Genomic DNA, 15,364 nt, shown 5'->3' on the forward strand with positions numbered 1-15,364 from the left:
AACATGTCTTGGGCACTGTATTTGGCCTGCATCTAGGAAATTAGCAAGTAATACTTTTTCTCACTTTGGGATCGGTCAGCAGGTTGGATTATAAAATAACTGGAATCCAGCTCCAAATATCTGTCTGTGTTCATGAAAAAGAACAAAACATTTTCTCCATTTGTGTCCACTTATGGAATTTTGATGGACTGAAAATGTTCCCATATTGCTTTTTATTTACAACCCAGGTGGGTTTCCCGAGAGTTTTAAATTTAGCACCTATGAGTTGCAGTGGGATTCCAATCTTTGAAACCTTAGGAAGTGACCATATATTGTAAGATTTTATGGGAAAGTCTCATCCTCTTAGGGACTGCCTTCCCTTGTGTGTTGCTTTCCCTGCTATTAACTAGTCAAGAGATTTATTTATGGGTCCTAGTAATCTTCATTTGTTCACTCCTGAGCTTACTCGGCTACGTGAAGAGATTGCAAAGAGTTTGGAGAAGAGCAAGGAATGTCTAAATGTTTGAAAATAGTACTTTAACAGAGATGGGCTTAAACTGCAGGGAGAGTTTAGGAAAGCTGCAGCACTACAGTAGACCAGTTGGTAGTCGAGGAACTGTCCACCACTGCCATATTTCAGATCCACCCTAGATAATCCTCTGGGGCTTCAGACTTCCAAAGGTTTCTGGAATATTCACTTAAACATGAAAGAAAAGCAAAAGGACGATGACAAACACGGTAACCAGTGCAAATTCTTCCTTAATTTCTGTCCGTACATTTTAAACTGACTTAGCGGATGCTCTCATGCATCTAAATTTAGCCAAAAGAAATGAAAGCTGCAATTTCCCATTGAAAATTACGAATCTGCAGCAATAATTGTATCTGCACCTACTCTCTGCCTATTTTTGCAGTGTTCAAAAATATTCATCTGGGTAGAGAGCAGGTGTTCAATATGGCATGTGTTCCATGACCGCCTTCTTGAACACAAACAAGAGCGGAATAGCTTTTTAGCCCAAAACCCAGGTGCGTAAGGGGAGGGATGGTTCCAAATTGCCTTCTGTTCTCACTGAGCTCTGACACGGATATTCCTCCTATCTCATCCAAACTCCTGCTCATTGTGGAAGTGGGAAGGATGAGAGAGGCCTATTAGTTATACAGTCCAGGTTCTCCAGAGATTTCCAGATGGTGAGTTAGGGTTCAGAGCCTTTGACTCCGGAAATCACTTAGGGTTTCACTAGTGGACATATAGAGGATGCATGAAGCGAGTGGGATGACAAGACTAATGAGAGAGGTGGAATACCAGAGTGACAAGTGGGTGGAAAGTGACAATGAAAAACGCTGTTGTGCGCTTCAGGAAGAGATTCTGTGGGAAAGATGGTCTGATAATGAAAACTCAAACAATGGGGAAGGGGAAGAGTAGAACATGGAAGGGAGACAGTGGGAAGAAGGGGAAACTTTCCGTGAAAGAGGATAAAGATTGTCTTCTCAGGAATACCCAGGCCATAAACACGATAAACAATTTTACTGTTAAGTCAAACCAAAAAATAAACCCAGTCATTTCATCCGAACAAGCCAATTAGTCTAAATCTAGTAGGAATTTTGTCCAAATGACATTATGTGGCCTATAACATTTAGATGAGAAGGGACTAGAAAATGGACCCAGGGTTTGGATAATTATTATTCAGATGATTTAGTCTATCAGTCAACTAATCAATCATATTTATGGAACTCTTGGTATGCGCAGAGCACTATATTAAGCCACTTGGGAGAGTACAGTTTAATAATAAACTGACATTCCCTGTAGACGAGCTTACAGTCTAGATGGGGAGATAGACATTATTATGAATGTATAAATTACAGATATGTACATGAGTGCTGTGGGGCTGAGAAGAGGGATGAATAAAGGGAGTAAATCGGGGAGATGCAGAAGGAAGTGGGAGAAGAGGAAAGGAGGGCTTATTTAGGGAATGCCTCTTGGAGGAGAATGATCTACGGTAGATGACCTTCTTAGACATTATTTAGACAGAACAACTTTCTCAATAGCTGAATGCAATTTTAAAAATTTCATCTGTTTATTTCCTTTGAAGTATTAACTTCAGTGTGTCTACAGGCTCCATCAGAATGTGAGTGTTCCTTAAGGCAGGGATTATCCAGAAGGAGAGAAGTTAGCTCATGTTTTGGAAAGGCTCTGACATTTTCATGGACCTGTTTCTCGCTCATGTACCCTTGCATATCATTTTTCTTCCGGCAACCCGGGAACATATGGAGTGCCATATTTTGTAAGTTTAGTTCATCATGTTTAAATGATGAAACCCATAAAAAAGGTACATCTTGGGGAGATGGCACTCTTCATATCACCGTTTAAAATATGGTTCAAACCACAAGACACTATACTTCAGAGCCAATTTTTTTCTTTTTTTTTCCTTTTTTCTTTTTCTCTCTCTTTCTCTTTCTGTCTTTCTCTCTCTCTCTCTCTCTTCCCTTCTTACTTTTTCTCCCTCTCTCTTTTTCTTACTTTCTTTCTTCCTTTATTTCTGCTCCACACCCCCAACTTTCCTTTTTTCTTCCTTCTTTCTTTTTTCACTTTTGTTTGTAATACAGCTACATTTAAGGAACACTTTTTTTTTTTAACCCACTATCAAATAGATAGGTATTGTAAATTTTACAGTCGCTCTCTTAAACCTGACATTGCGATATGTGAGGCATCCTCATAGTTCTCTACTTTATATATTATTTTTATGGGGAGAATTAAAGGTTTTATGAGGCTGTAATTTTTGACATTACCGTCTCTTCATGGGAACTCAGTGTTCTCCCTTACTCTACTGAAAACCACCTAGGAGAAACTACGTATTTCCAAGGTCAAGTGAATGCTTCAAATTGGAAACTTGGAATATAAACGATGAAAAAAACCCCTAACATTAAGTTGAAGAAGTGTTTGCAGTGCTAAGAAATAAAACCTCTTCTATGACCCATGCTTTCTTAGGCTAGCACCATTTTTCCTTAATTCTAAAAGTGAAAGCTTTAGAAATAAACATGCTTGGAAATAATCAAAAGAAGGCATACAAAGGGGTTCCTATATAAAGCATTTCTAAAGTTACAAAAAAATGATGTAAGAGGCTTGTTGTATATTATTTTAATTGCTCATCTAATGCAGGAACAAAGAACATCATGGAAGAAAATTTTGAGAAAGGGAGAACTGCAGGCCTGAATTGTCCATCCATGAATCTTTTTTGATACTTTTAAAATTCCCTTTAGATCACATATTTTTCAAACAATTCAATCATTTAGTGTTAAAACCAATTCTTGTCTCGTTTATACACCAGTCAAAAATTATAAAAAGCCATCTTTGTCACATCCAGTAGTTTTTCTTTTTTGTTTGTTTCATCTGTAGATGTTGCTGACTATTCTACCCACTCCAACTATAGTGTCAGTCAGGAAAGATGAACCCTAAAACACTTTCTTCTAGTCTTTCTCCCATTATTTACTAAATTTGAAGTTAAAGCCATCTCTGAAGGATCTTATTATGAACCTAATGGTCTTCTAATAAAGTAGGCCTTATTGTTCCCTAGGTACTAAAAATTAATCTCAGGCACCATAACCAGGTAGATTATGCAGACATAACTATGTATGAGCTCTCACAGTAAAAACTGTTTAAGGATCCTTATGATCCAAAATTCCCTTGATTTCAATTTCTCTTTGTTTACCCCAGCCTCTCTTTCCAATTTTACTTTGTACTATCTTTTACCATGAAAATTACCTTAAGACTTTTGAGATCTGTTTTTAATTTCCACCCCTGTTTCTAATTTTTAATAAAAATAATAATAGTATAGCATTTACTGTGTGTCAGGCATTGTTTTAAGCACTGGAGGAGATACAAGCTAATCAGGTTGGACACAGTCCATGTCCCACATGGGGCTCACCACATTAATCCCCATTTTATAGATAACTGAGGCACAGAGAAGTTAACTGACTTGCCTGGGGTCACACAGCAGACTAGTGGCAGAGTTGGAATTAGAACCCAGGTCCTTCTGACTCCTAGGCTCGTACTCTATCTGCTAGGCCATGCTGCTTTTCAAGATTGGTCATAAGATATCCAATTCGCCTTTAATCAGTTTGCAATATCATCTGGGTATATATCTCAGCATAAGAATTTCTTTCTCCTTATGTGCTTGATTGACCCTAGCTCTGCTGTATATTTTCTACTGAAAGAGGGTCCTGCCAAGGCCTAGATTGGGAGCCTCAGACTGGTCCCCTGTGACCTCTGTGTCCCTTCTGATCCTCTATTCCCTAGTCACACTGAGCTAGCCTGCTCTCATTCCTTTCCAAATCAGAGTACCACCCATATAGTCTGCATTGAACTGAGGCATCGTCACGACGCTACTTTCAGCAAGTTTCTCTCTTTCTCTGAAAGTGACTAAGTCATCTGAAACATATTTTCTTTTACCTGGGGTATGGCATGGAGCAACATTCCATCTTTGGCCTTTGCAATTTCCTTCCTAAAACTTATTTGTGTAAAAGCATGGCTTAGAACCCAGGCCTGGGAATCAGAAGGACCTGGATTCTAATCCCTGCTCCGCCACTTGCCTGCTGTGTGACCTTGAGTTAACCATTTCACTTCTCTGAGCCTCAGTTACCTCATCTGTCAAATTAAACTGGGATTAAGCTGTGAGCCTTTATGTCAGAGACTGTGTCCAACCTTATTAGCTTGTATCTACCCCAGTGCTTAGTATCGTGCCTGGAACATTGTGAGCACTTAACAAATGACATTAAATAATGCTATACAGTTCCTGATAGCTTTCCTCTTTCTCTGATAAAACAAAATCAACCCTAGTCCTAGTGCCATGGACTCAGTCCTTTCCTGTTTTGCTAAATTAAAGCTCTCTGTCAGCAACTTTCAAAACTGGGTGAATTCCTTTAGAAAGTCAGTTGGAGCCATCTGTTTCAGGAGCACATGCTCTAAACTTCATTAGGCTTTCTATTTCTCAGGCAGTTATAACTGTCTCTCAATCTTCAGACTCCCCTTCAGTCAATAGTATCATAGGAGGAACAAAGAAGTTATCTCTTCTTTTGTTTCATGCTCACTTTCCTTTTCCCTGAAGAAGCTAAAAAAAAAATTGCCCATTACTTCTAACTTTTCTTGACTTGTCTATTTTTGTCCTTCAGTGCCATGACAACTTTCTTTTCCCTCTGCCTCCTGGTAAATTCTAGCATTTTCTATCCTGTAAATGGAAAGAAAAACCTATATATTCACCTTTTTTATGTGTAGAGGAATCAGAGGTGGCCTGGGAATATAAGATGATCCAATTCTGGAAACCTCAGGCTCAGTGTCTGATCTGCAGGTGAAAAAGCCCTTTCCTGCCTCTCAGATTGTCTTCATTCTCATCTCTAACATGTTCTTCAGTAGTTAAGTGGGTCATTTCCTAGTTCCCCCTTTCCTCCTGCCAATATTGTCCTGGAGGGTTCCACTCAGCTTCCATCACCAGTTCTGGTGGTTGCATTGTCCTGTCTTGCTTCGGCTCCTCCTTTCCTTGATTATGTCCTTTCTCGGCATCTTCTTCCAGACTCACAATCCTGTAAGGGCATCAGGGCTTCCTGTTCTTTCACTTTCTTTGCCCCTACCCTTTCCTTACTACATCTCTACCTTTCACTCAACTGCAAATTCTGTAATGTCTTCTTAACCATTCAACTATGCCACCTCTAGCAACCACTTTATCACTAAAGAATATGTAAATGGCCTGTTTAATGGTAATACTGTAAAGTCCAGCAAACGGTTCCCATTTATTTTTTCCATGCGGCTCTTTCTTCCAAAATAAGAGCTCCATTTCTGAAGCTTAATCATACTAGTTCATTCCTGGCATCTGAATCACCACACAAATGCCTCTGAGTCATCCTCGGTGACTTTCTAATCAAGGATCCCTCGATTGAATTCCTTATGGGGGCACTTGATAGTTCTCCTGTGAATCACACAGTGGTAATGAATTGCCTTTTGTATGGTTTCTTGATTTCCCCTTTAACTCTCAAGGACTCGATCTTGATCTTTTTTTCCCACTGCGGGGTACTTGTTTTCTCCTCTTTAGATTTAGGGAAATCAGAAAGAAGGACATCTCTGTCCTCTTTTTTGTTCGACTTTCTATCTGAAACCCCGAAGCTCAACTGGCTACCTCTCTGTCAGGAAACAGTTGCCTTGGATTTTGCCTGTTTGCCTCTTTACAGCAATCTCTTGCTGCTTCTTCTCCAAAGCCTCAGCCTCTTTGCACCTCCCACAGGTTCACCCTCCACCTGCAGTCACTGCTTCGGCTTACCTAGATTCATTTCTCTCCTCCTGTTCAGAAGTAGCAGTCATCTAGTCCTTTTCCCATGTAAGACATATAAGGGCCCTCCTTTTGCAAGTGGAGAAACAGACATATAAAGAAGTGAAGTATTTTGTCCATGATGATCAAGTTGGTCAATTGTGAAGGGGGAACTCAAATGAGGGTTTCCTCACAATTCCTTGGTGTTCTCTTCAACAGGTCAGGTTGCCTCCAACATTTACAATTCAATTAATAAAGAAGAAAAGCTATGTGGCCTAGTGGTTAAAATAGAGAAGCAGCATGGCTGGTGGATAGAGCTCAGGCCTGGGAATCAGAAGGTCCCCACTCTGTCACTTGTCTGCTGTGTGACCTTGGGCAAATCAGTTAACTTCTTTGTGTCTCAGTTACTTTGTCTGTAAAATGGTGATTAAAATGGTGAGCCCCATGTGGGAAAGGACTGGGTCCAATCTGTTACACTTGTGTCTACGCTAGGGATCGGTACAGTCCCTGGAACAGAGTAAGCACTTAACAGATACTATTAAAAAAAAACCTAATGCAAATGAAAGGAAAAAATATAAAGGCATGACTTTCAGAGGACCTTCCAACCAATATCTTTATGGAGTATCGCCTACACTCCATAAACAGAAACAGTGTGACCTAGTGGAGAGAGCACAGGCTTAGGAGGCAGAAGGACCTGGATTCTAATTCTGGCTCTGCCCTGTGTCTGCCTTGTGGCTTTGGGCAAGTCACTTTACTTCTCTGTGCCTCTGTTACCTCATCTGTAAAACGGGGATTAAGACTGTGAGCCTTATGTGGGGCAGGGACAGTGCCCAACCTGATTCACTTGTATCTACCCCTAGTGCTTAGAACAGTGCATAGCACATAGTAAGTATTTAACAAATACCATAAACAAACAATAACTTCATTGAATACCATAGCCCATATACCTGCATATATCTAAATGTGTGTATGTGATGGCATATACGTGTGCCTATATATATGTGTGTGTATATGTATATGTGTGTGTGTATATATATATACATACACACACACATATATAGCCACACATATACATATACACATATATTCATTCATTCAATAGTATTTATTGAGCGCTTACTATGTGCAGAGCACTGTACTAAGCGCTTGGGATGAACAAGTCGGCAACAGATAGAGACAGTCCCTGCCGTTTGACGGGCTTACAGTCTAATCGGGGGAGACGGATAGACAAGAACAATGGCACTAAACAGCGTCAAGGGGAAGAACATCTCATAAAAACAATGGCAACTAAATAGAATCAAGGCGATGTACAATTCATTAACAAAATAAATAGGGTAACGAAAATATATACAGTTGAGCGGACGGGTACAGTGCTGTGGGGATGGGAAGGGAGAGGTGGAGGAGCAGAGGGAAAAGGGGAAAATGAGGCTTTAGCTGCGGAGAGGTAAAGGGGGGATGGCAGAGGGAGTAGAGGGGGAAGAGGAGCTCAGTCTGGGAAGGCCTCTTGGAGGAGGTGATTTTTAAGTAAGGTTTTGAAGAGGGAAAGAGAATCAGTTTAACACATATACATATATAGCACACATACACATATATACATATACATATATGTAGGCGCACATATATGATTGAACACACTATAATGTATGTGCATTCATGTGTGCTAATTACTGATTCATTTTTATTCAGTTAATGCCTTACTTTTATCACATATTACATGTTTACAATTTTACAAGTTTAATTCTACAGTAATCAAACTGAGAAGTACTTCTATAAGTACTCTTACAAGAAACTCTAGTGGTTGCCCATTCACCTCCACATCAAACAGAAACACCTTAACATTGGCATTAAAGCACTCAGTCAGCTTATTCCACCATACCTCACCCCAATTATCTCCTACTACCATGGGCCAGCCAGCATTTTGCTCCTCTAGCACTGGTTTAATCACTGTGCCTTGTCCTTGTTTCTCTCACCATCAACCCCTTTCCCAAGTCTTCCCCCTAGTCTTCCTGGAATTCCCTCCCTGAGTATATATGCCAGACCACCACTTTATCCACCTTTAAAGCATTATTAAGGTCACTTCTTCTCCATGAGACCTTCCCTGATTAAGCCCCCTTTTTCCCTGGCTCGCTCTCCTTTCTATGTTTACTGTGCATTTGGATCTGTGACCTTTAGATGTTTGATATTCACCCCACCACCACCCCTTAGCACTTATGTATATATCTTAAAATTATGTATTATAAATTGCTTATTTCTTCATATTAATATCTGTCTCCTTCTCTAGACTCTAAGCTTGTTATGAGCAGGGTATGTGTCTGCTAATTCTGTTGAAATGTACTCTCCCAACCACTTAGTACAGTGCTCTGAACATAGGAAACACTCAATAAATATAATCAATTAATTGATTGATTCTATACAACAAGAGGAGTACAACAAGATTCATTAGCACGGGTCATGTTATAAAGTACAGAAGTGTATGGAACAAAGTAGAGTAGGTTATAAGGATGGCATATTCTTTTAGATGCTTCCTGTTTCATTTTCATATAATATAGCATTTCATCTGGCCCAACATCTATTGACATTGTGAAAACGTGATTATAGAAATGAGTTTCTTATAGTGTGAGGTAGGAAAAGGTCTGGCAGTAGAAAATACTGTAAGGAGAAAGGTACACAACTAAAACATCCAGTTGTGTACAGTTTCTTTGAAAAATGAAATAGGGACTCTAATAACTCTAATCTTATTAAACATCTCTTTCTAAAAGACTTTTAGGAAAGATACAATTAGGGAAGGTAATAAATGTGCTATTTCATTATTTTTATGATGGCACATCAACTGTTTACCAAGCAATCGTAAATCTAACAGCCTACAAAATCTCTGTAGACAGTCGACCCAGATTACGGCAATGCTATACATGATGCAACGCTAAACATGGATTTTTAAGGCATTCAATTCCATCTAAGGGCTTTTTCATACAATTACACCCATTGGGAAAATACACTACTTCAGAGCTGAACTTTAGGGCTCAAATTGTTTGATTATAAAGCCACCGTTGCATTGTGTTTTATTCTAAAAGGCTGGGAATTTCACAGACAGCTTTGGCTGCTTTAAAAAAAAGGCTCCCAAAAGAGTAGGGAGGGATACAGATGATTTTTGATTCTAGGAAAGATTGGAGAACAACAGTGCCATTATATGTATATGCAACAATCTTTGTTAGCTTCTTAAAATGTCACTGTAAGTAGTGTCTTCTTCAAAGCCAGGCATTTAGGATGCTCCTGATGTTGGTATTTTTAGCAGACCAACACAGCTTACTGACTATACATATAAATCAGCACTATTGCTCTCCAATCTAACCTCTACGTACATATTTATGTAGGCTGGCTCTTCCTATCAAACACTAAGATCCTCAAGGACAGGATCTGTCCTTCTTAATTACTTAGTCATCACCCAAGAAACTAGCATAGCGTTCTGTACTCTGCAGGTGCTCAGTAAATACAGTGGAGGAGGATGCTGAGAGCATCACTGTCTTTTAAACAACCAAAGATATCTAAGGGGAGAGAGGTGTCCTATGGTCCTAGAACATGTTTTCACCCTAAATACCCTACAGTTTAAAATGTTTTAACCATGAATATTTAAAGGGGATGGATGTAATTTAGCCCCTCAAATGAACATGTCCCATGGATCAGTAGTCATAATAATACTTCTACAACTAATAATTCCCTTTCAGGGTTGCACCTGGAGAGTTTCCAGTACTCTACCAGTCTCGACTACAGGAGGGACAGTCAAGCAGAGACCTGTCCATTTCAATCCTAGCTTGGGCAGTGGCTAGTGAGTGGAGGCAATCTGTTACAAGTCAAAACTCACCTGTGCTGGGCAGCAGCGGCATGAGAGAGTCAAGGGGGAGACTCAACTTGATTGTGCAGAAGGAGATAACGGTAAGCCCCTTCCATATTTTTACCAAGAATATTCTGTGGATACACTACCAGAACAATTGCAGATGGAAGTGGGGTGTTTTGGGAGGGCTGTGTCAATGGCGTTGCTATGGGTCAGAGATGACTTGCCTGCATAAAAGACAAGACTACTACTAATAGTAACTGTAATATCTGTCAAGTGTTCACTATGTGTCACGTACAGAGCTAAGTGTTGGGGGAGATACAAAGAATCAGGGAAGACACAGTCCCTGTCCCTCATAGGGTTCACAGTCTAAGAGAATGTACTGTAATTCATACATTCATTCAATAGTATTTATTGAGTGCTTACTATGTGCAGAGCACTGTATTAAGCGCTTGGAATGTACAAATCGGTAACAGAAAGAGACAGTCCCTGCCCTTTGACGGGCTTACAGTCTATTTGGGGGAGACAGACAGACAAGAACAGTGGCAATAAATAGAATGAAGGGAAGAACATCTCATTAAAACAATAGCAAATAAATAGAATCAAGGTGATGTACATCTCATTAACAAAATAAATAGGGAAATGAAGATATATACAGTTGAGTGGATGAGTACAGTGCTGGGGGGAGGGGGAGAGGGAGGAGCAGAGGGAAAGGGGGGGAAAGAGGGTTTAGCTGAAGGGAGGTGAAGGGGGGTAGAGGGAGCAGAGGAAAAAGGGGAGCTCAGTCTGGGAAGGCCTATTGGAGGAGGTGAGCTTTAAGTAGGGTTTTGAAGAGGGGAAGAGAATTAGTTTGGCAGAGGTGAGGGGGGAGGGCATTCCAGGACCGTGGGAGGATGTGGGCCAGGAGTTGACAGAGGGATAGGTGAGAACGGGGGACCGTGAGGAGGTGGGCATCAGAGGAGCGGAGCGTGTGGGCTGGGCAGTAGAAAGAGAGAAGGGAGGAGAGGAAGGAAGGGGCAAGGTGATGGAGAGCCTTGACGCCTAGAGTGAGAAGTTTTTGTTTTGTGTGGAGGTTGATAGGCAACCACTGGAGTTTTTTAAGAAGGGTAGTGACATGCCCAGAACATTTCTGCAGGAAGATGAGCCGGGCAGTGGAGTGAAGAATAGACTGGAGTGGGGAGAGAGAGGAGGAAGGGAGATCAGAAAGAAGGCTGACACAGTAATCTAGCCAGGATATTACGAGAGCCTATAGCAGTAAGATAGCCGTTTGGGCAGAGAGGAAAGGGCGGATCTTGGCGATATTATAAAGGTGAGACCAGAAGGATTTGGTAACAGATTGGATGTGTGGGGTGAACAAGAGAGCCGAGTCATAGATGACACCGAGGCGGGCCTGAGAGACGGAAAGGATGGTTGTACCATCCACGGAGATAGGGAAGTCAGGGAGAGGACCGGGCTTGGGAGGGAAGATGAGGAGCTCAGTTTTGGTCATGTTGAGTTTTAGGTGGCGGGCAGACATCCAGGTAGAGACGTCTTGGAGGCAGGAGGAAATACGAGCCTGAAGGGAGGGGGAGAGGACTGGGCAGAGATGTAGATCTGTGTGTCATCTGCATAGAGATGATAGTTGAAGAAGCGGTGAGAGCGGATGAGTTCACCTAGGGAGTGAGTGTATATGGAGAACAGAAGAGGGTTAAGTAATGTACTTAATCCTCATTTTACAACAGAGGAAGCCGAAACACTGAGAAGTTAAGCGACCTGCCCCAGGCTACATGACTTTTAAGTGTGGTGAGCCCACAACAAACTGCCTTTTTAGTGACTGTTTTTGATCCTGTGAACATCAACGAGGAAGAGACTCACAAGACACTGAGGTGCTCTATTTAAGGCAGGTGATTGTGGGCCTGTGGGAGTGGAGCATGGAGGTATTAGGGGCTCTCTCTACCTGTTCTACCCAGTAATGGGCCTGGACTAATCAATGACTGCCACACAGGGCCACAGTTGCGACTCCTAAGGTAGATGAAAGGTGGACATTTTGAATCAGAGAAGGGCAAGCTGAGATGCAGTGGTACCTGGAGGCAACACACAGGCACCAAGGAGCAGAAGCACGCAGAGAAGCAAGATGGAAGCAAGCTGAGAGCAGCAGCAGAAGGCAGCAGCAAGAAGAAACATTGGCAGATCGGGCTTCTTTGATCCCAGATTGGTACTAGACCCTTGGTGGAGTGAAGTGAGTGAGTGTGTGTATGTATCACTCCCTGGCACACTGGTAAAACTAAGTAAAATCTTTCCACAGTAATCGTGGTGATCAGATATGTGGTTTGAACTCTACTACGTGTCACTGAGGCGCCCTTGCTCCAGGAAGGTCCCGGTTGGTACGAACTGGGGGCTCATGAAGTTAAATGGTGGAGCCTCAATTAGAACCCAGGTCCCCTGTATTAAGCGCTTAGAAAGTACAATACAGCAATAAAGAATGGCAGTCCCTGCCCACAGTGAGCTCACAGTCTGAGGAGAGGGGAAGCAGACATCAATACAAATAGACATCAATTTAAAGAGATAAAATTACAGATATATATATAAATGTTGTGGGGCAGGAAGATGGAGGAGAGCAAAGGGAGCAAGTCAAGGTGAGGCAGAAGGGAGTGGGAGATGAGGAAAAGTGGGGCTTAGTCTGGGAAGGCCTCTTGGAGTTGCCAAGGGCCTTCTGCCCACCAAAACTACACAGGGCACAGAGTTGGGCCCTGGGAGCTTCACACAAAAGTTTAAAAAGTCTGATTTCAATAATAATAATAATAATGATGGTATTTGTTAAGTGCTTACTATGTGCAGAGCACTTTTCTAAGTGCTGGGGTAGATACAGATTACAGGTATCTACCCCAGCGTTTAGAAAAGTGCTCTGCACATAGTAAGCGCTTAACAAATACCAACATTATAAACATTATTACAGGGTAATCAGGTTGTCCCTCGTGAGGCTCACAGTCTTAATCCCCATTTTACAGATGAGGTCACTGAGGCACAGAGAAGTTAAGTGACTTGCCCACAGTCACACAGCTGACAAGTGGCAGAGCCGGAGTTCGAACCCATGACCTCTGACACCCAAGCCCGTGCTCTTTCCACTAAGCCACGCTCCTTCTCTACTATGCATGGTTGAAGATGTCATAGAAGAAAGGAAGCCCATGGGGAAAGTAGTAATTCAGCCTTTCCTGGGACTCCAGAAGGATTGTTCATTCCACTTGCCACGTTTATAGAAAACAAGAGTGTCATAGACAGAGGAGCCTCCCCTCTTCCAGTGCCACCTGGGGGATCCTGCCCTGGCCGGCTGGGTGGGTGTGAGGACACAAGGGACATGGAGGATGAGGAGACCCTGCTCCATACAGCACTAACCAACAGTGGGGAGGTTGTATCCGTTGTGACTGCTGGGCTCTGGACTGGCTTGCCTGAGTGTCAGACAACATGAAAACTGCTCCCTTATTAATAAAACAATATTAATAATGGTGGACACCAAGGATTATTAGTAAGCAGCATGGCCTAGTGGACAGAGCATGGGCCTGGGAGTCAAGTGGACTTGGCCTCCAATCTAAGCTCCACAGCTTGTCTGCTGTGTGATCCTGGGTAAATCACTCCACTTCTCTGTTCCTCAGTTACCTCATCTGTAAGATGGGGATTAAACGTGAGCCCCATGTCAGTCAGGGACAGAGTGGACAGGAGATTGGACAATCTTCTAGACTGTGAACACATAGTGGGCAGGGATTGTCTCTATTTGTTGCTGAACGGTACTTTCCAAGCATCTAGTACAGTTCTCTGTACGCAGTAAGCGCTCAACAAATACAATTGAATTTGATTAGTTTATATCTACCCCAGAATTTACAGCAGTGCTCGACACATAGTAAATGCTTAACAAATACCATCATCATCATTATTATTATTACTAACCCCTACTATATACCAAACATTACATTTCACAGATGAGGCAACTGAGGCCCAAAGACATTAAGTGACTAGGGGGAGCCTATTATGCTGTTTTATCATTTCAATCTTATGTTTCCTTCACCACCCTTCCCCTCCTCCTCATTGATAAACTCTGAGTTTGAATTAATATCCTTTGTACCTTTATCTGCACTTAATCTGCATGCAATAAATGCTTCTAAATACTACTGAAAATGCCATACAGCTTTCAATTAATACTGGAAGGGGTTTCTCAGCTGGTTTCCCTTGGACAGAAACAGTTACCAAACAGCTTTTCTGAATTCTATTCTAAAGAAGCAAATTAGATCATGTTACTGGAGCTATGGCAGTCATGGGAAGGTAACAAGGGAGATCACATTTAACCTAGAATCTTTTAAAAATAGGAAACACTCTTGTCCTTCCATTGTTCTCTCCTTCCAACATCCATGTTTGCTTAATTAACAGCAACTCAAATCTAGGCCTGCAGAAATAGCATGGCATTTGTGGATTAAGCACGGGCCTGGGAGTAAGAGGTCATGGGTTCTAAATCCGGCTATGCCATTTGTCTGCTGTATGACCTTGGGCAAGTCACTTTACTTGTCTGTGCCACAGTTACCTCATTAGTAAAATGGGACTGAGAGCATGAGCCCCATGTGGGATAGGGACTGTGTCTAACCCGATGAGCTTGTATCCTCCCCAGTGCTTAGTACAGTGCCTGGTACATAGTAAGTGCTTAACAAATACCACAATTATTATTATTACAATGGTGTCAAGGCCTTTTAGGGAGAAGATCTTAATATTGCTCATTGCATTTTTCTTGGATTTATCTCACAGTAGAGATCACATCTAATAATAACTGCTATTCAAGTGTTTTCTATGTGCCAGGGATTGCATTATCCAGTGGGGTAGATGCAAGCAAACCAGGTTGGACACGGTCCCTGTCCCATGTGGGGCTCACAATCTCAATCCCCATTTTACAGATGAGGACATAGAAGGGAAGTGACTTGCCCTTGGGCAAGTTGGTCACATGGCAAACACTTGGTGGACCCAGGATTAAAATCCATTATGACAAGGCAGTTGGGAGAAGTCAGATGGGGAAGAAGTCAACCCAAAGCAAAACAGCACAGTGTTAAAGTGAGAGACATCTTTTGCATGACAGGTTTTCATCATGATCATAATCTCCTCATCAGCCCATCATCACATCATCATCAGTATTTATTTAGGACTTTCTGTATGTGGAACAGTGAACTAGGCACTTAGGCAAGAACTATGAAGCTAATCTGACTTGTTGGATAGTCACCCTCATAAATGGCAATTCTCCAAATTGAATATT

General features: G+C 41.8%; 1 non-coding gene across 1 annotated transcript; it reads left to right on the top strand.

Annotated features, from left to right (window-relative positions):
• The first annotated feature begins 9,981 nt into the window (after nucleotides 1-9,981).
• On the top strand, nucleotides 9,982-10,118 carry LOC114812685. Its single transcript, XR_003760336.1, has one exon. It is a non-coding gene; the product is annotated as a small nucleolar RNA SNORA7 (small nucleolar RNA).
• The last annotated feature ends 5,246 nt before the right edge of the window (nucleotides 10,119-15,364 follow it).

The sequence above is a fragment of the Ornithorhynchus anatinus genome, chromosome 5 (assembly GCF_004115215.2).
Source record: "Ornithorhynchus anatinus isolate Pmale09 chromosome 5, mOrnAna1.pri.v4, whole genome shotgun sequence".
In the NCBI taxonomy this organism is placed as follows: Eukaryota; Metazoa; Chordata; class Mammalia; order Monotremata; family Ornithorhynchidae; genus Ornithorhynchus; species Ornithorhynchus anatinus.